The 20,078-nt window shown below is 43.5% G+C and overlaps 1 protein-coding gene across 2 annotated transcripts in view; it reads left to right on the top strand.

Annotated features, from left to right (window-relative positions):
- The first annotated feature begins 597 nt into the window (after window positions 1-597).
- Window positions 598-20,078, top strand: part of fbxo34 (F-box protein 34) — a 63,412-nt gene continuing 43,931 nt past the window's right edge. Inside the window, exons 1-2 of one of the 2 annotated variants that reach the window (XM_070879169.1) lie at window positions 598-885; window positions 1,022-1,122. The gene's annotated coding sequence lies outside the window, so the exon portion shown is untranslated. The remainder of the gene's footprint in view (window positions 886-1,021; window positions 1,123-20,078) is intronic. The other variant, XM_070879168.1, reaches the window with a different exon arrangement.

Genomic DNA, 20,078 nt, shown 5'->3' with positions numbered 1-20,078 from the left:
AATTATGTTACTTCCTATTATTTCCTTCCTATCATATTAATATCGCCAGCTATTTAATTATGTCTGTTTTCTTTTAAATCAGTTTACAAATCAATCCACTTTCTCTTTTCGATGTGTGTGTGCAGGTTTTTCCCTCCCCTGATATTCAAATGTAATTTTCTCTTCACAGATGCTGACTGACTTGATGAGTGTTTCCAGCATTTTCTGTTTGGGATTTAGTCCAATATCTTTGGATGTATGCTCAATGGAGAGAGAAGCAACTTGTCATATGTCGGTCCCATTTTAAAATCACGCAGCCAGCTCCTCGGTCCAGTTTATTGGAAGAGCCCTAATTTACATCCCTCGGCCATTATAATGCCTTTAGTTTCACGACAACCGCGTGGAGAGGAGGGAACTGGGCTGGGCGAGGCGTCGGACTGAAGTCGCTCGGAAGGTCGCTTCACTTGGGCGGGCGGGACTGCGCAGCTATGGCACTCCCGCATTCCAACCTTGCGGCGGCATTGGCGTCTCGCGGCAGTGGCCGTGGCCTCGGCAGCTTCAGCGCGCAGCACCCTGGGATACTGGCTGTCTGGTGGCCCCGAGTACCGGAGGAGCGGCCGTGGCCTCGGCAGCCTCAGCGCGCAGCACCCTGGGATACTGGCGGTCTGGTGGCCCCGAATACAGGAGGAACAGTGGTGGTGGCGGAGGCGGCGGGATCGGCAGTGGTAACATTAGCAGCATCAGCGCTGTGTGTGTTGGTGTGTGACTGTGAGTGAAGCGAGAAAGCGCCCTCCGGGTGTGAAGCCCAGGCACGGCCCAGCGAGTCCCGGTCCCTCCTGTGAATCCTAACTCCGATTCCGAGGGACCGGTACCGGTACCACACGGAAATCGATATCCCGAATCCAGGTGAGTTTTATTTTTACGCCACGTCCCGGGTGTGAGCAGCCCAGGGGCGGGCTGCGGCGGGCCTATGATTTTTTAAAAAAATTTTGCGGTTGAGACGGGTTTAATTGGTGTTTTTCTTTAATCGGATGTCTTTCAGCGCCGCGTAGGAAACACAGAAACACCGAGAGATAGGCCGCAGCCTCGGGCTCTGCTGACAACAGTATCTCACATGCCGGGACTTGTACTGTACCGAGGATGGTGGGTTTGGGCAGTCGGCGTGTTTTCCCTCCCTCCCTGGCTAGACCCGGGTCGGTAACAGTGTCATTGGCTGTTGCACTGCGGGAAAAACTGAGTCCCCCAAACACCGTGAGGTCAATAATAGAAAATCTTCGAGACAAACATTTACTGCCTTGATTATTGATTTTATGTAGCTTATTACATTTTTATTCCGTTTTCTCTTTCATTCGACCTATATTTAGTACCCAATTTGAGTACCGTTCAAGATCCGATTCTGTAATGAAAAATACCTCAATTGCTGCTAGTGCTGATGTAGGCTTTATTGTTGCTATTTTGATAACATTGCACCTCTATTTTGTTGAACTGGATGTTCTCAACTTGAGTTTTGGTGAAGGAAACTGTAAAATCCTTCGTTATCAACCTTCATTTGACAACATGTCCATTTTATCCCATTTCTTGAAGTCAGTTTTTCATGTGTTACCAGAACTAAATGTGCCTGGTCGTCTTATAGGATTGCAAACATCTGTACAAATGTTGTTATGCAATTTTATAATGGTGCAGTTGTTTGTAAGCTTCATAACAGTACTCTATCGCTCTTCCTTGGTTTTAATTTCCTCCCCTCTTCCTGATGGCAGTGTTCAGATAAGTGGATGTGTGTTATGTGTTCAGATGAGTGGACATAAGTGGATGTAAAAGATCGGCACTATTTCGAAGAAGGATCAGGGGAGTTATCCCTGGTGTCCTGGCCAATATTTATTACTCAATCAACATAACAAACAGATTAACTGGTCATTATCATATTGCTGTTTGTGGGAACTAGCTTGTGCACAAATTGGCTGCCGCGTTTCTTACATTACAACAGTGACTACGCTCCAAAAGTACTTTGGCTGTAAAACCCTTTGAGATATTCAGTGACTGTGAAAGGTGCTATATAAATCCAAGTCTTTGTTTCTCTGATATTTTGCCCAAGTAGCCACTTCTATTGTGTGTTTGTATTCTTGCCTCTGGTTTAGAAGTTTGAGAGTTCAATTCTCACCAGGGTATGAACATGTAACCTAGGTTGACATTCGAGTGCAGCACTGAGGCAGATCTTTGTAGTTGGAGAGATCCTTCAGATGGGATGTTTAACAAAAGATGTTAGAAGACTGTTTGGCACCATTCAGAAAAACAACGTTTGTACAGTGTCCTGGCCAACATTCCTTCCTTAACTAACTGGTCATTCATTCATCTTGCTACTTATTGGATTTTGCTGGTGAAACATGGCAGTTGCATTTGCCTACATTAGTCACTGAACGTAATTCATTGTGTGATGGTCTTTGAAATATATTGTAATAAAGTGTCACATCAGTGTAAATATTTATTTGTATGAGTCTTGACAGTGAATGATGATATTCTATCATGGAGGGGCATCGCAGCCAAGTCCAAGTTCCACCTTCGCCCGATGTCCACACTCACATTTTCTATCTGGGGCCCTTGGATAGAGGTGAGGAGTAGGATCTCTTGACCATTCCCCATTTTAGCTCAGGGACATAGAGGCCAGTATAGTGTCCAAATGTTGCCTCTGTGAGATCACCGTTTTGATAAACCGGTAGTTTCATTCAGGACCTGAGATGCCTGATGTAGGGAATCAAAACAGTCACACTGGTGCAGTTGAGGTGCTGTTCTGATGTTGGGCCTGATACTGCATTTGTATTGGTGCAGCAGCGAACAACAATTTCAGCGGTTGTAATCTAAATGGTGAGGCACTAATCCCTTCAGTGCCATCGAGACTCTCCTCAAAAGATATCTTTTTTCCAGTTCATGAAGGCACAATGCCTCTGACAGCAAATGTGAAGCAGTGTTGGACCGCATGGCTGTCCGGAAGGTGCCTGTTGTTTGCTATTCTGTCTGCAACAGTTTTTGCATTGCTGGCCTGGTGTGCAACGACCACCACATGTTTTTTTTAAAAAAACACACACGGGCATCTTCCACCTTTCAACATGTAGTTCAGGACCTGGAATATTAGGTCCTTCATTGAAACACCTGTGAACTCATCCCTTTTTGGCGTGGAAGCAAGTCATCCTTGATACGAGGGACTGCCTATGATGACACCTGTAAACACCAACTCCTGAGCTGTATGTAGGGTGTCCAACCTGTAATTTCTGAATCCTGGCTTTCGGCCTTTTTAAGCTCAGGCAACTTCATGCTTTTTGTTCTTATTTCTCTGCTAGCTTGTTCTATTTGAATTTTGTGGCCTGGAAGGTTTGGAAAGGGCTGTTTTTAAAGGTGTTGCTTCACTGGTGGATAAACCCAAAATCAGGATACCAAGATCTGTTGGTATTGGCAATTTTTGATGTATGTGAATTAATAGGATCCTAAATTTAAACTTTATATGTGACATTTATAGCCATAAAATCAAGAGCTTGGTTAAACCTGTCCTAGTGTTACGTGGCTCAAAATGCTTTCTCCAGACAGAACCTAATTTGCAAGGACCAAATCTATGATCATAATTTTTCACAGTTCAAATGATTCAAGAATGAAAATTTCAAATTTGCCATTACAATTTAATATTATAGTGACAACACTGCATGAATACACAGATTTGTTTAAAATATGTTGATTCCAATCATGATGGCATATATTTTTTTGAAATTGATGCCACATGCCCTACTTTCCTCTTGGTTCCTCAGAGGGAACAAACAAACGTTTTTAAAACTTGAACATATGAACAAGTGTGAAATAGAATGCGATGGGGAGTTGTGTGTGCAGTGGAAGTGCATTAAAACTATTTCTATTTCGGGTTTTATATGATCATAATAGGCTGAAGCTTTGTTAAAGTGCATCATAACATTTGGATCACTTGATGGAATTACTGTATTTTTACAGTTCACTTCTGTATTCTACATGTTATTTTAATGTTTATTTCCCAAGCCTGGGTGCAGGGTTGTTGGTAATATTTTTGCAGAATTTGGTTGTGTTGGTGTATAGTCAGTAGCGTGTGTTCTGTCAGGTTTAAAATTGGAGATCAAGACTTTTCAGTAAATATCTTAGAAACCTTTTGAGTAACCTGAGCAATTATGTAATCTTGGTGACATTTATGGGAAAAACATCAATTTTAACCCTTTTATAATTTTCTTTGTGGCTCCTTTAACAATATTGGGGGGGAAAAGCACCGTGTAGATGTGTTTAAGGGTAGCATGACTTAATGAATGATCAAAAAATGAGTGGCTTTATGTAACTGGTGCCATTGGATTTTATAATAGATTATTGGGAAACAAAATGTAGAGTATGTTTGATAATTCTCAAACGCCACAGCCTACTTCAGTCTATTAATGGAATTACTTGTTTCAACGTACCTTGCCTATACAGTATCCTCTGTGTTTATGCAATCTCATCAAATGGAGCCCTGTCAGCTTGGCAGTACAGTAATTATACATGTAAAATGTCAACAAGCAGGTAAATGTATCATTTCCAAGCTGATGAATTAAAAGCTTTACATAATTCATTCTTACCTGTACATTTAGTTAACAGCTTATTATTATAGTAGCACCATTGTATTTGAATTTATGTCTGTCATTGAATGGTACTGCCTGGAAAAGGGGGTTAGGCTGCCTGTGGGTAGGAATATGCAAGAGCATTTTTCTGTATCTCGGAACTTGTGCTCCATCGGGAGAGCCTGCATTTAAATTTTTGAATAATTCTTCCTGTAAAACCACGAAGATGGTGAGTACATTGTCAATGTTGGCAGTTTAAATTGCATTATTTAAAACTGTCTTGGTTGTAATAGGACAGGGCATATTTGCAAATAATAAATGTACTTAAACTCCGAAAATTATAACTTTTTTATTTTACTGCAATATTTTATCCTTGCTCCATCTCCTGAAGTTGATGACTTATCCTTGGACACTAGCCAATTCTTTAGCACCTAAACCCAATTGCCATTTTTCATCCATGATTCTGGACAGTGTTGGTCATTGGGCTGTTTGATTGTGGATGTTATATAGCTGAAGCTTAATGCATGGTAGCCACATGTGCATAGTTAACAGAAACTTGACTGATGTCTTCAATTTTATTTCACTCCTCTGCTTAGCATGGGACAGTGAGACCTTCTTTGTGTCCTCGCTGCTATCCTGGCTGCTATTGGGTAACTCAGCAAAGATCAGTAATGATACTTGGGACATTACTGTTCTGTAAGGTTCAGTATATTTACCTACTGATCCATTGGGGCAATGTATAGTAATTGGAACACAGTGAAGTTAGTCACATAATTTATTGCATTAAAAAAAAAAGTTCTTGTGATGTGGGTGATGCTGGCAAAGCCACATTTTATTGCCCATCCCTAGTTGCCCTGAAAATGGTGGTGGTGGACTGCTGCCTTTATGAACTGATGCAGTCTTTGTGGTGATGGTGCTAGTAAGAAATTCCAAGATTTTTACCCAGTGATAGTGAAGGGCTGGATCATTGCGGATAGGTCCATCCTATATTTTACTTATTGTTTTTACAACTGAGTGATTTGCTAGGGCATTTCATGAGGCATTGTGTTAACTACCTCATGTGATGTCTGAAGTTGTGTGTAGGCCAGAGCATGTAAGTGTGGTGGGATCCCTTCCCAGAAGGATATTGGTGAACAGTTGGATTTTTATGACAATCTGACAACTTTCATAGTCATTTGTTTTTCTGGTCCAGCCATCAAATTAACAGATTCTTTCAAATTATTTCACAATTTGGCATGGCGGTATTTCACTTTACAACCTCTGGGTTTCTAGTCCAGTACCGTAACCACAACACAACTTACTTCTGCCAATGATGCTTGCAAGTTTCTTGGTTCCACTTGCTTGCAGAATATAATGAGATGCATGTTGAATGGCTAAAGATATCCTATCAAAAATATTAATTAAGAGCCAATTTATGAAAATTTTACAAGGCGGCTATACCCTATATAACATTATTCTCAGTAAACAGGTTGTGCCTTTTTTCTTCCTTGTGGGTTATGGGGAAATACAGTTGTAATTTTTTGCAAACTAGTTCCTTGGACACTTTTTCTACTACTTTGACCGAGAATAGTTATTAACCATTGGATTATATTTAAATTGGTATTTTTCTGATTACTCCTTTTGTGAAGTGCCTTGAGACCTTTTTCTGTGTTAAAGGTGCTATATAAGTGCATGTTGGTTTGCTTTTAAATTGCCTTACAGAAGTATTCATCTCTCGCAGGTGTCAGCCATGGCTCATTTGGTAGCACTCTTGCCTCTGAGTCAGAAGGTTGTAGGTTCAAGTCCCACTCGAGAAACCTGGGCACAAAAATCTAGGCTAAGACTCCAATGTAGTACTGAGGAAGTGCTGCACTGTTGGAGGTGTGTCTTTTGGATGAGACGTTAAACCGAGGTCCCCTCTGCCCCCTCAGGTGGACGTAAAAGATCCTATGGCACTATTTCGAAGAAGATGGTGGGAATTTTCCCCTGTGCCCTGGCCAATATTTATCCCTCACTCAACATCACTAAAACAAATTATCTAGTCAGTATTACATTGCTGTTTGTGGGAACTTGCTGTGCTCAAATTGGCTGCCGCCTTTCCTACATTACAACAGTGACTACACTTCAAAAAGTACTTCATTGGTTGTAAAGTGCTTTGGCACATCTGTTGGTCATGAAAGGCGCTATATAAATGTAACTTATTTCTTTCTTGCACATGTAGGCTCTGAATTTGTACTTGATTGTATTTCCGTCCTTTTAGTTTTGCGTATTGAAGTATTTACCACATTAAATAGGCCTGCAATCCATTGCCAAAAATATCTGTATTCTGCTATGTAGTTCTTCGCATACATTTTAAATAGTTATCTGCCAGCTGATGGGCTGTTTTATATTTTAAAAATTGTTATAAATTTTATGCTGGAAGTGGGAGACATCAGTACTAGTAGTGTCAGCTACAAGTATTCCCAAAACAGGTATAGCACAGTTAGATGCATAGTTAAGTTTCCTCTACACTGCCTCAACATATGGATGGGAAGCTCAGAAGTGCTTTTTCATTATCCTAAATGTAGCATCATGTGCATTCTCTGTGAGATTACCGGTTTAGTGCCGAATTAAGGTCAGTTTTGTGCTGTTGGGCCCCATACACAATATAAATTCGCTTGAGATAGCCCAAACTCTTTCTTCACTTAAGATCTTCGCAACCAGCAGAAAGTGCAGACTTTCATCCCATAACATTGATCTGGTGAAGTCAAGTGTTTAGCCCACTGTAAAATCCTATGCATTTAATGGCTTGCTTTTAACAGTGATTTAAATTAAAATTGCACTAAAACCTCATTTTGTACAAATTAGTACAGGTCCGACCTCCCAAATCCGGAGTTCCAAAATCCGTAAAAATGTTCTGAAATCCGGACATTTTTTCACAACAGTAAATAATGCCCTACTTTTCCCCCCCCCCCCGCCCCCCCACCCCACACACGCATACACACACACACACACACACACACACACACACACACACACACCAAAAAATAAATTGCAAAAAATAAAAAAATCACAAGATTCTTAACTATCGCATCGCTGCAAAAAATTAAAAAATAAAAACTTTTAACTTGTCTTTTATACAGGTCTTCATATTTACCGCTGATCCAAGGGCTGCAACACAGGTTTTTCCCGGGCGTTTTTTTCTTGTTAACTACAGGTCACTGCTGAGCCAAATATGTTTCTGGATTCGGGACGTCAGAAATACGTTCTGAAACCCGGAAATGCCCGAAATCCGGAATGGCCTCGGTCCAGAGGTTTCCGGATTCGGGAGGTCGAACCTACCTGGAGTGAGCTGCAAGATCAAGGGGCTTAAATTATTTTTAATAACTGTCCCAAGTAATATCACCAGAAAAAGTTGATGAAGTACTGTATGGAACTGCAGCAAAGATTTGTCCAACTGCTCACTGCAACACCACTGAAAATCTGTTTTTATCAATGGTAGTTCTAAGTTGATATTTGAGGAGAGGAGCTGTTTTAGAAGAGTAGTAATCAAAATATTAGTACACTTTGGTGAATGAGAAGCCATTAGTAAATGTTTGTGGATTTTCAAAAGATATTTGATAAGCTGTCACATAAGAAACTAGTTGATTAAAATTAAGCACATGATCTTTAAAGGGAGTGTGGCAGCATAGATAGAGCTGGTTAATGGGCAGAAAACAGAGAATAATGGTTAATGTTTTTTTGATTACAGGAATGCAAATTACGGTGTACTCCAGAGGCCAGTGTTCAAATCATTGCTTGTCTTAATATGTATAAATGATCTGGACATGGCTATGGAGACACAATATTGACATTTGAAGGTAGTAAGAAATGGGGAGATGAAGGGTTTATATCTGAAATGTTAACTCATCTAATCTCTCAACAGTGCTGAATGTTTCCAGCATCTGCTGTTTGTTTTGTTTACAAAAATAGGTAGTTTCAATAATTATGAAAAACACTCATGACTCCAGGTAGACAGATTGAGCAAATAGATACAAGATGAAATTTAATTTAGAGAAATACGAGATGATCCATTTTGGGAGGAAGAATAGGAGAAGACATGCACTAAATGATAACTCTAAAAGGTTAGAAAAGCAGAGACACTTGGATTCAGATACACAAGTCTTGAAAAGTGAGAGGACAAGTTAACACATTTGCTTTAAAAAACATATATGAGATCCTAAGTTTTATAAATAGGAGTATAGAGTAGAAAAGCAAAGATGTAATACTAAATCTATATACGTCATCAGTTAGGACACGGTGTCTAGTGTTGCACAGCCTGCTTCAGGAAGACTGTCCAGACCATGGAGAGAGTACTGAGAGATTTACTGTGATGATACCAGGGATGAAAGGCTTTAATTATGAAAAGCGACTAGAGAAACTGGGGCTCTTTTCATTTAGAACAGAGACGGTTAAGACGATACTGATATAGGTGTTCAAAATTATGAAATGTTTTGATAAGGTGGCTGGGTAGCTAGAGGGCACAAATCATCACCAAAGAACAAGGGAGAAGTCAGGAGAATATTTTTAAATACAAAGTATTATTAGGACATGGAATGTCCTACGAGAAACAGTGGTGAAAGCAGAATACATAGTTTTTAAAAATGGATAAATATTTGAAAAAGGGCGAAAAGTATTGGAAAAGAGCAGGGGAATGAGACTAATTAGATAGCTCTTTCAGAAAGATGGCACAGGCTGAATGACTGCCTTCTGTGCTTTAAAATTCTATGATTCTAGTAGCTTAGTTGTATGTTTTCAACGATTCTCTTAATATGGATTTGGCCAATACATTAAGCATTTCATTTTGCATCATCCTGTGCTGTATCAATTAATTTGTAGGATGCAGACCTATCCTGCTGGAATTTCTTGCTGAACCAGTTAGGAGTAATTTGTAGAAGAAAATGTTGTCACGTTTTGTGAACTGAGCCCAGATTTATTATTCCAGTCAAGGGACTTGACTGCAAATACTAAATAACTTGGTGTTGCATATTAATGTATTCAATAATTTGACAGGCTCCTAAACCTTAGATGCAAATGCACTAAATCATTATCATAGGCAGTCCCTTGAAATCGAGGAAGACTTGCTTCCACTCCAAAAGTGAGTTCTCGGGTGACTGAACAGTCCAATATGGCAATTGCAGTCTTTGACAGGTGGGACAGACAGTTGTTGGAGGAAAGGGTGGGTGGGGAGTCTGGTTCGCTGAACGCTCCTTCTGCTGCCTGCGCTTGTTTTCTGCATGCTCTCGGCGACGAGACTCGAGGTGCTCAGCACCCTCTCGGATGCTCTTCCTCCACTTAGGGTGGTCTTTGGCCAGGGACTCCCAGATGTCGATGGGGATGTTGCACTTAATCAAGGAGGCTTGAGGGTGTCCTTGAAACGTTTCCTCTGCCCACCTGGGGCTCGCTTGCCATGTAGGAGTTCTGAATAGAGCGCTTGCTTTGGGAGTCTTGTGTCAGACATGTGAACAGTGTGGCCTGCCCAACGGAGCTGGCCGAATGTGGTCAGTGCTTCGATGCTTAGAATGTTGGCCTGATCGAGAACATTGACGTTGGTGCGTCTGTCCTCCCAGGGGATTTGCAGGATCTTGCGGAGGCATCGCTGATGGTGTTTCTCCAGCAATTTGAGGTGTCTACCGTATATGATCCACGATTCTGAGCCATATAGGAGGGTAGGTATCAGTGCAGCCCTGTAGACCATAAGCTTGGTGCCAGATTTGAAGGCCTGATCTTCGAACACTCTCTCTTCCTCAGGTGGCCGAAGGCTGCGTTGGCGCACTGTAGACTATGTTGAACCTCGTCGTCTATGTCTGCCCTTGCTGATAATAGGCCCCCCGAGGTATGGAAAGTGGTCCAAGTTGTCCAGGGCCGCGCTATGGATCTTGATGATTAGGGGGGCAGTGCTGTGTGGCGGGGTCAGGTTGGTGGTGGATCTTTCTTACGGATGTTTGGTGTAAGGCCCATGCTTTCGTACGCCTTGGTGAAGAAATTGACGATGACTTGGAATTCAGTCTCTGAATGTGCAGTGCAAGCGTCGTCCATGTACTGTAGTTTGACGACAGAGGATGGAACGGTCTTGGATCTGGCCTGGAGGCGACGAAGGTTGAACAGGTTCCCCCTGGTTCTATAGTTTAGTTCCACTCCAGCGGGGTCCTTGTTGAGTATGAGGTGGAGCATTGCAGCGAGGAAGATCGAGAAGAGGGTTGGTGCGATGACTCAGCCCTGCTTGACCCCGGTCCGGACGTTGATTGGGTCCGTGGTGGGATCCGTTGGTCAGGATCATGGCTTGCATGTCGTCGTGGAGCAGGCGGAGGATGTCAACAAACTTTTGGGGGCAGCCGAAACGGAGGAGGGATGCTCCATAGTCCCTCGCGGTTAACAGTGTCAATGGCCTTTGTGAGATCAAAGAAGGCCATGTACAAGAGTTGGTGTTGTTCCCTGCATTTCTCTTGCAGTTGTTGCGCCGTAAAGATCATGTCCGTTGATCTGTATAAGAGTACACTATACAGCCAGCACCTCACTGCTAACCTGGCGACCCTTGACCCCGAGACGCAGAGTGCCCACAGCGCTTGGTCTGCCCTCCAGGCCACCATAGCCAGTGCCTGCGAAGAGACGCTCAGTCACTCAACCAGGAAACACCAGGACTGGTTTGATGAGAATGACCAGGAGATCCAAGAGCTAATAAATCGCAAGCGCAGGGCATTTCTGAACCTAAAACAACTCCACTCGAGAGCAGCAAAGCAGCTTTACAGACTGCTTAAGGCCGAGGTCCAACAAAAAACCCGTAACCTAAAGAATAGATGGTGGGTAGAGAAAGCACAGGAGATTCAGCAGCTGGCCGACAGCCACGATGTGTGAGGATTCTTCACCGCAGTCAACTCCACCTACAGCCCAAGCACCCAAGGCCCCACTTCACTGCTGGCCAAGAACAGGGAGACACTCATCAAGGACACCGAGGCAGTCGGGACCCACTTAGAAGATCTCCTTAATCGAGATACTGCCTTTGACACGAGTGTCCTCGACTCCATCCTGCAACAAGCTACCTGCCACCATCTCAACAAAACCCCAGTCCTGCACGAGGTAGAAAAGGCCACCCATCATCTCAAGAACAACAAGGCATCGGGAGCAGCTGGTATCCCCGCTGAGGCACTAAAGTCTGGCGGAGAGGCACTATTGGCACGAATGCATGACCTCATCTCTCTCATCTGAAAGGAGGAGAGCATGTCGGGATATCTCCGATGCAGTAATCATGACCATCTTTAAAAAAGGGGACAAATCCGACTGCGGCAACCACAGAGGAATCTCCCTGTTGTCAGCAACTGGGAAAGTCATCGCTAGAATCCTCCTCAACCGTCTTCTCCCTGTGGCTGAGGAGCTCCTCCCGGAGTCACCGTGCGGATTCTGTCCACTACAGGGTACAACGGCCATGATCTTTACAGCGCGACAACTGCAAGAGAAATGCAGGGAACAGCACCAACCCTTGCATTAAATGCAGTAGGTATAGGGGCTGGCATGATAGTTTTTTAAGACTAGAAATGAGGATTCTAATCAGCATAACCATTGATGTGATTTGAATCTTGACCAGAGAACTACATAACTTTATTTCCTTTCCATCATTTTCATCCAAAGTGAGAACTTCGGGCTAGAATTTCCTAACAACCCACCAACACCTAATTGCCGCCGGCGAAAACTTCCCCCAAAAAGAGAAAAATCCACCCAGCGAAAAAAAAATGGGCATTGTACCCCGATTCTCGGTGAAAAAGTGAAATTTAGGGTCGATTGGGCGGTTCCTAAAGAAATTGGGCGATAAATAAAAAATTCACACAAAATTTACCCCGAGGCTGCGCATTGGGCCTAGGAGGAGAAAATCACTCACAATATTTTTTCAAAGCATACAAGATAAAAAAAATCATACAAACATTCTCAAGACCCTTTTAACCTAAATCACTAACAGAATTTTAAAATAATGAGTTTTTAAAAAAAACAATTACTAACCTTTTTCTTGCAGAGCTACCCACCTACTGCCCAGCTCCGCTGATTCTTGTGGGTGTTTTTTTCATTCTTACCTACGAGTCACCGCTGAAGCAAATATCACTCCAGGGCGATCGGAGAACGGTGCACACCGGCGGTCCGCTCCCCAGTGGTACATAGAAACATAGAAAATAGGTGCAAGAGCAGGCCATTCGGCCCTTCAAGCCTGCACCGCCATTTAATATGATCATGGCTGATCATTCAACCTCCGTATCCCACCCCAGCCTTCTCTCCATAATCCCTGATCCCTTTAGCTGTAAGGACCACATCTAACTCCCTTTAGAATATGTCCAACGAACTGGACTCAACAACTTTGTGGCAGAGAATTCCACAGGTTCACAACTCTCTGGTGAAAAAGTTTCTCCTCATCTCGGTCCTATATAGCTTACCCCTTATCCTTAAACTGTGTCCCCTGGTTCTGGACTTCCCCCAACATCGGAAACATTCTTCCTACATCTAACCTGTTCAGTCCCGTCAGAATTTTATACGTTTCTATGAGATTCCCTCTCATTCTCCTAAATTCCAGTGAGTATAAGCCTAGCCGATCCAGTCTTTCCTCATATGTCAGTCCTGCCATCCCGGGAATCAGTCTGGTGAACCTTCGCTGCGCTCCCTCAATAGCAAGCACGTCCTTCCTCAGATTAGGAGACCAAAACTGCACACAATACTCAAGGTGTGGTCTCACCAAGGCCCTGTACAACTGCAGCAAGACCTCCCTGCTCCTATACTCAAATCCCCTCGCTATGAAGGCCAGCATATCATTTGCTTTCTTTGCCTGTTGTACCTGCATACCTACCTTCAATGACTGATGTACCATGACACCCAGGTCTCGTTGCACCTCCCCTTTTCCTAATCTGTCACCAATCAGATAATAGTATGTCTCTCTTACAACCAAAGTGGATAACCTCACATTTATCCACATTATACTGCATCTGCCGTGCATTTGCCCATTCACCTAACCTGTCCAAGTCTCCCTGCAACCTCTTTGCATAATCCTCGCAGCTCGCACTGCCATCCACCGTCATGTCATCTGCAAACTTGGAGATATTACATTCAATTCCTTCGTCTAAATCATTGATGTATATTGTAAATAGCTGGGGTCCCAGCACTGAACCCTGCGGCACCCCACTAGTCACTGCTTGCCATTCTGAAAAGGACCCGCTTATTCACACTCTTTGCTTCCTGTCTGCCAACCATTTCTCTATCCATGTCAATACATCACCCCCAATACCATGTGCCTTAATTTTGCACACTAATCTCTTGTGTGGGACCTTGTCAAAAGCCTTTTGAAAGTCCAAATACACCACATCTACTGGTTCTCCCTTATCCACTCAACCAGTTACATCCTCAAAAAATTCTAGAAGATTTGTCAAGCATGATTTCCCTTTCATAAATCCATGCTGACTTGGACCGATCCTGTCACTGCTTTCCAAATGCGCTGCTATTGCATCTTTAATAATTGACTCCAGCATTTTCCCCACCACCGATGTCAAGCTACCTGGTCTATAATTTCCTGTTTTCTCTCTCTCCCTCCTTTTTTAAAAAGTGGGGTTACATTAGCTACCCTCCAATCCATAGGAACTGATCCAGAGTCCATGGAATATTGGAAAATGACCACCAATGCATCTACTATTTCTAGGGCCACTTCCTTAAGTGCTCTGGGATGCACACTATCAGGCCGTGGGGATTTATCGACCTTCAGTCCCTTCAATTTCCCTAACACCATTTCCTGACTAACAAGGATTTTGCTCAGTTCCCCCTTTTCGCAAGACCCTAGGTCCTAGTATTTTCGGGAGGTTATTCGTGTCTTCGTGTCTGCCGGCATAATTCAGCTGGGCAATTTCTCACCGACCTGGTTATCGCCCAGAAACCGGGCGGTAAGCCATTGCAATTTCTAGCCCTCTGTGTTTGTCAAGTGTTATCTAGAGTCCTGTCTGAACCACAAAGCTTGGTCTAAATCTGGCATGAGTTCAATGCTGAAATGAACTTCACATTCTAAATCCTTGCATCCATGGCATATTATTACAGCATAAATCTCACTTTTGATGCTGGGTTTAATGCTTGTGTTGTGCAACAAGGTAAATGATGACCTAGGGTAAATGTAGCTTTGGAGCCCACTTTTTACATAATGCAAGAAACGTTGGAATACGGTATGCTTATCATCTGGCAACTCAAGTGTTGACTTGAGATAATATGATGCCATTTTTACTAATATTGCTCAATTTGTGATTCTCGAAGCTTAGTTTTTTTATTCACAGTCTGTGGGCGCTCTGGCAAAACCAGCATTTATTGCCCATCCCTTATTGCCCCTGATAGTGGTGAGCTGCCTTTTTGAACCACCGCAATCCTTGTGCAGGAACTCCCACAGAGCAGTTGGGAAAGGAATTCCAGGATTTTCACCCAGCTATGAAGAAGGAACGGCAATATATTTCCAAGTTAGGAAGGTGTACGATGTGGATGTGGTGTGTTTCCATGCGCATGCTGACCTTGTCCTAGGTAGTGGAGGTTGCGGGTTTGGGAGGTGTTGTCGAAGAAGCCTTGGTGAGTTGCTGCAGTGCATCTTGTGATGGTACGCACTGTATGCCGGTGGTGGAGGGAGTGAATATTTAAGGTGGGGCATCGGGTGCCAAACAAACGGGCTGTTTTGTCCTGGATGGTTGAGCTTCGTGAGTGTTGAAGCAAGAGGCTCGTACCTTTCCAGATGGTGAGTCACTCAGTTAAGTTTCTGGTCAATGGTGACCCCCCCCCCCCCCAATGTGTGGATGGTGGGGGATTCAATGATGGTAATGCCATTGAATGTCGAAGGGAGGTGGTTAGAGTCTTGCTTATTGGAGATAATCATTGCCTGGCACTTATGTGGCGCGAATGTTACTTGCACTTACCAATCCAAGCCTGGATGTTGTCCAGGTCTTGCTGCATGTGGGCATGGACTGCTCCATTATCTGAGGAGTTGCGAGTGGAATTGAACACCGCAATCATAGAAACATAGAAAATAGGTACAGGAGTAGGCCATTCGGCCCTTCGATCCTGCACCACCATTCAATATGATCATGTCTGATCATCAGTGAACATCCCCACATCTGACCTTATGATGGAGGGAAGGTCATTGATGAAGCAGTTGAATATGGTTGGGCTGAGGATACAACTGTAGTGACGTTCTGGGGCTGAGATGATTGGTCTCCAACAATCACAACCATCTTCCTTTGTGCTAGGTATGATTGCAGCCAGTGGAGAGTTTTCCCCTTGATTCCCATTGACTTAAATTTTACCAGGGCTCCTTGATGACGCACTCGGTCAAATGCTGCCTTGATGTCAAGGGCAGTCACTTACCTCACCTGGATTTCAGCTCCTTTGTCCATGTTTGGACCAAGGCTGTAATGAGATCTGGAGCGGAGTGGTCTTGGCAGAACCCAAACTGAGCATCAGTGAGCAGGTTATTGGTGAGTAAGTGCTGCTTGATAGCACTATCGATGACACCTTCCATCACTTTTCTGATTGAGAATAGGCTGATAGGGTAGTAGTTGTCTGGATTGTTTTGTCCTGCTTTTTGTGGAGAGGATGTAATATAAGTATTCATTGATTTTGTTGCCATTCTTCTGTTGAATACATCATGATTAATTTATGATTTCAGTCTTGAAAGGAGGCAACAGAAAACTGATGATATAGAGGTGTAAATATTAGTAGAAAAGGTGGGCGATGGGGGTCACTGCCAGATTTTGGTTCATCTGCATTATGTCTACCTACTGTAGATTCTGGTTTTGCTTGGTTTCTGGCAGATCTGAGAGAGACTACATGTATTACCTATAAAGGATGCATTAATTTCAACTTGGATTTGAAGTGAATTGGTTGAGTGCACTTCTAATTTGGATCACAAAACCCCAGCCTGCAGATCAGCTGTGTTGAATCTATCAGTATTTTGCAAGCTGAGTGGTTCCTGCTTAACTTGGGCGTTGTCATTTATTTTAAGGAGCACTGTATACATAAATAAAATGTAGAAACTCTGAGTGGATAAAGTGTAAATGCATCAAAGCAATTTGCCTGAAATTCAAATCCATGTTCAAGTCAGTGCACGCTTTGTGGAACAGAAATATTTCAGATCTGCCCAGAAGAATGAAAATTGGAGGAAGATGTGTCAAATCATGGAATGTGTGATAAAGTTACCTCCTTAGCAACAGTGGATGTCATGGATTACCAAGAAATAACAATTTTCTACAATGATTCTGTATTTAGTTTACATCTCATGTCTCTGCTCATTTTTCACTCAGGAATTCTGAGCGCTACCACTTAAGTGACCTGGGGGGAGGGGGAGGGGGAGGGGAGGCAGATAACTACAAAACAAATATATAACGTAGCTTTGTAGTACTGCAGTATGTTTTTAATACTAGCGCAGAGGTAACTTAATATAAAGATGCTCAAGTAGATTGGTTAAATGGAACTTTAATAAGTTAATAAGGACAAAACTTGAGTGTAACTAGCTGGTATTTAGCTTTGTAACACTTCAAGAAAAGTGCAAATCTTAGAAGTGGAGGCCACATAACTCTGAACAATATACTGTACTTGTGAAGAATTTCTCCAGTACCCTGGAGGAGATTTGTGATCTTGGGCAACCAGCCACAATTATTGTAGTAAAATTAGCTGTCTATTTGACTGTTGCTTGCAATTGAATTTGATGACAATCAAAAGAGTTCACTAAATTCTAATAACAGTTATCAGACTACTTATTATTGAATGTGATATTTCCTCTCCGTTGTGTCTCAGCACGGGAACTACTCCCAGGCCTCCACCATTACTACACTACTCTGAAGCAAGATGCTTAGGGTTCAATTTTGCCCAGAAACATTTTTTGGCGTATTGCCAGAGTTACGCTTGTTTTTCTAGGCCGGAACTACTCCAAAAATAAATGTGGCAAGTTTCCCCGCTGTATTTTTCAAAATTGGCGCCCGCAGCCTGTCTAGTAGCTTCGGGGGTATGGGGGGGAAGCCTACTGTCTGCGCCAAAAAAATGATGCCGCCCCTTCTGCGCATGTGCGGGGCGGGGGGAAAGGACGTTTTTGACGTGATTCCTTTGGGCGCACATGTGCAGTACAGCCTCCAATCTGCAATTGGCTATTTTTAAAGAGCCAGTTGTGTGTGAGAACTGTAATTATCATTCGAAAAATCGGAGCTACAATACAAGATGCAATGCGGCGCCAGGTCCAAGAATTTCTTACAGGATGAAGTGGAGGCACCAGTTACTGTGATTGAGGGCAGATGGCAGGAGCTGGACACCAGCAGAGGTCACACAAAAGTTCCACCCAAAGAAATGAAGAAACGCTGGAACCAACTTACACAAAATTACTGTGCAATGGTGACCACCCTGAGGTCTGGAGGCCAGTGCAAAAAGAAGTAGTAGAACCTTGGTCAAGTAGAAAATAATATTTTCAATGGAATTGCAATTGTAAATGTGACCATCTGTATATGTCCCACACAGCAGAAAGACACCCTCTCTAAAAAGTTATTTTCATCTTTGTAGAGGAAAGTGGTACACAACAAACGAGAAAGAGTCCTGGCAAATCTGTAGCCATTGACACCCTTGGAAGAGAGGGTCGCTGCTTTGATGGGTCCTGCCTGGAGAAAAGCAACCACCACTGCATAAGCTGGTCCCACACTCGAGGGAGAGGGTAAGTCCTGCAAATTTCACAGTCTGGTTTTGCTAAATGTTAAGTACTGCGCAGACTAACCATGCCTCGGTTCATGGGCATGTCTCCGTCAGCTACGCTTGGGTTGATGCAATGTGCTATTATTCATCGCTTCAAATCGGCCTGCTGTGTGCGCCTACTCATGCCACCTGCCCCCTACTCCGCTGCTAACCATTTGTCTGTTATATTTTGTAGAACTCGAGGCCAACCCTGACGATGCAGAAGAAGATTCAGACGAGGACGAGCCTGAAGAGGAGAACATCTTCCAATTCCACCTTCCAGATCAAGAGCATAGGGGGGAGGGGGAGCAGATGGATGAAGCCCCCACTGTTTTATTGACTTTGGAGGAGGTGCAGGTGCCGCCCATTGAGGCACCAGCCTCTTCCCTGACTAGTGATTTGAGTGTTGGTGGGACATTCCATCGTTTCCCACCGACCGAGGCTGGGGATTTCAGTGGGGTGCAATGAGGCACACCCAGGGTGAGGAGGGGAAGGAGAGCTTGACCGTGCTCTCCTGAGGTGCAGGATCTAACGGATGTGGTTCACATGATGGCAAATTGGTGGGGAGAGCATTGACCTTGCGCGATCACTCATAGACACCATTAGTGGGGTGGGTGATGAGTTATCGGGACTGTCGGGAGAAGTAACAACACTCTCGAGAAATGGAAATACTGTCCAGGAACACGAGGGAGGGAATATCGCAGGCAGCTGATACACTGTCGGTGAACATGAGGGAGGGAATGTTTGAGGTAGTTGAGACACTGTCAGGGCACATGAGGGAGGGAATTTTGGAGTTAGTTGCTGCCATAAGGGAACACGCCCAAACACCGCGTCCATTTACAGAATTAACTGCCACTCCCACTCCAATCCCCAGACTAGCCTCTGAAGAGGCCCAAGCCTGGCCCTCCACATTGACGCCTGCCCTCCACCCACCACCCCCCCCCCCCCCCCCCCCCACCAAATCAGCAGGTGCGCATTACCCGAGATGTTAGAAAGAACAAACTTGGTACCAACCCAAGAAACACTGCGCCAACCACCTGCGGGAGGGGTGGTGGAGTCACCAAGCACGGCGGGCGGTCTTAGAATAAAGTGGAGGAGAGATGGGTGCAGCCTTTGCTGCTGCTGTTGTTATTATTGTTGTTACTGTTGTACCTGTTCTCAAATTAAAAAATTTTTGTAAGTTATGTAAATTTACAAGTTTAAAAGTTAGTAAGTGATAAGTGAAAACTTTAAAGTTTGATACAAGAATATGTTTATTTAAGTTAAGTACAAACAACTATTTGTTAAACTTTTGAATAAAATATATTTTAAATTACAACAATCATTTACATTATTTGTTCCATTATTAACACACCTTTTGAAGCAAACAAGAATTATTTCCATCATTTGTTCCATTTACACAACACAACATTACGGAACGGGTCCAAACAGTAAACATGGTCCATGTGGAATAGTTGCCGCTGAACCATCAGGCAGCGAAGCGTTTACGGATGAGCTGCTGGCGCAAGACTCGAGTAATCGTTAAAGGGGCATGATGACCCGCCCTCCTCCTCCGCCATCGTGCTCTGGGTTCAGGTAGTTGCATGGCGTCCTCGTCGTCATCCTCATCATCTGTATCTTTCTCATTATTATCAGCTACTCTCACCTCAGGTGGGTCTTCTACGATTAGGTGCTGCTGCCTCATGATGGCTAAGTTATGCAGGATGCAGCACACAAAAGTGAACTGACTGACAATCTCAGGGGAGTACAGCAAGTAGCCTCCGGAATGATCCAGGCATCTGAAACGCTCTATTCTGCGCATTG

This window comes from Pristiophorus japonicus, chromosome 4, assembly GCF_044704955.1.
Source record: "Pristiophorus japonicus isolate sPriJap1 chromosome 4, sPriJap1.hap1, whole genome shotgun sequence".
NCBI classification, from domain to species: domain Eukaryota; kingdom Metazoa; phylum Chordata; class Chondrichthyes; family Pristiophoridae; genus Pristiophorus; species Pristiophorus japonicus.
Note: the sequence above shows the minus strand (reverse complement) of the source record. Positions and strands in the feature narration are given on the sequence as shown.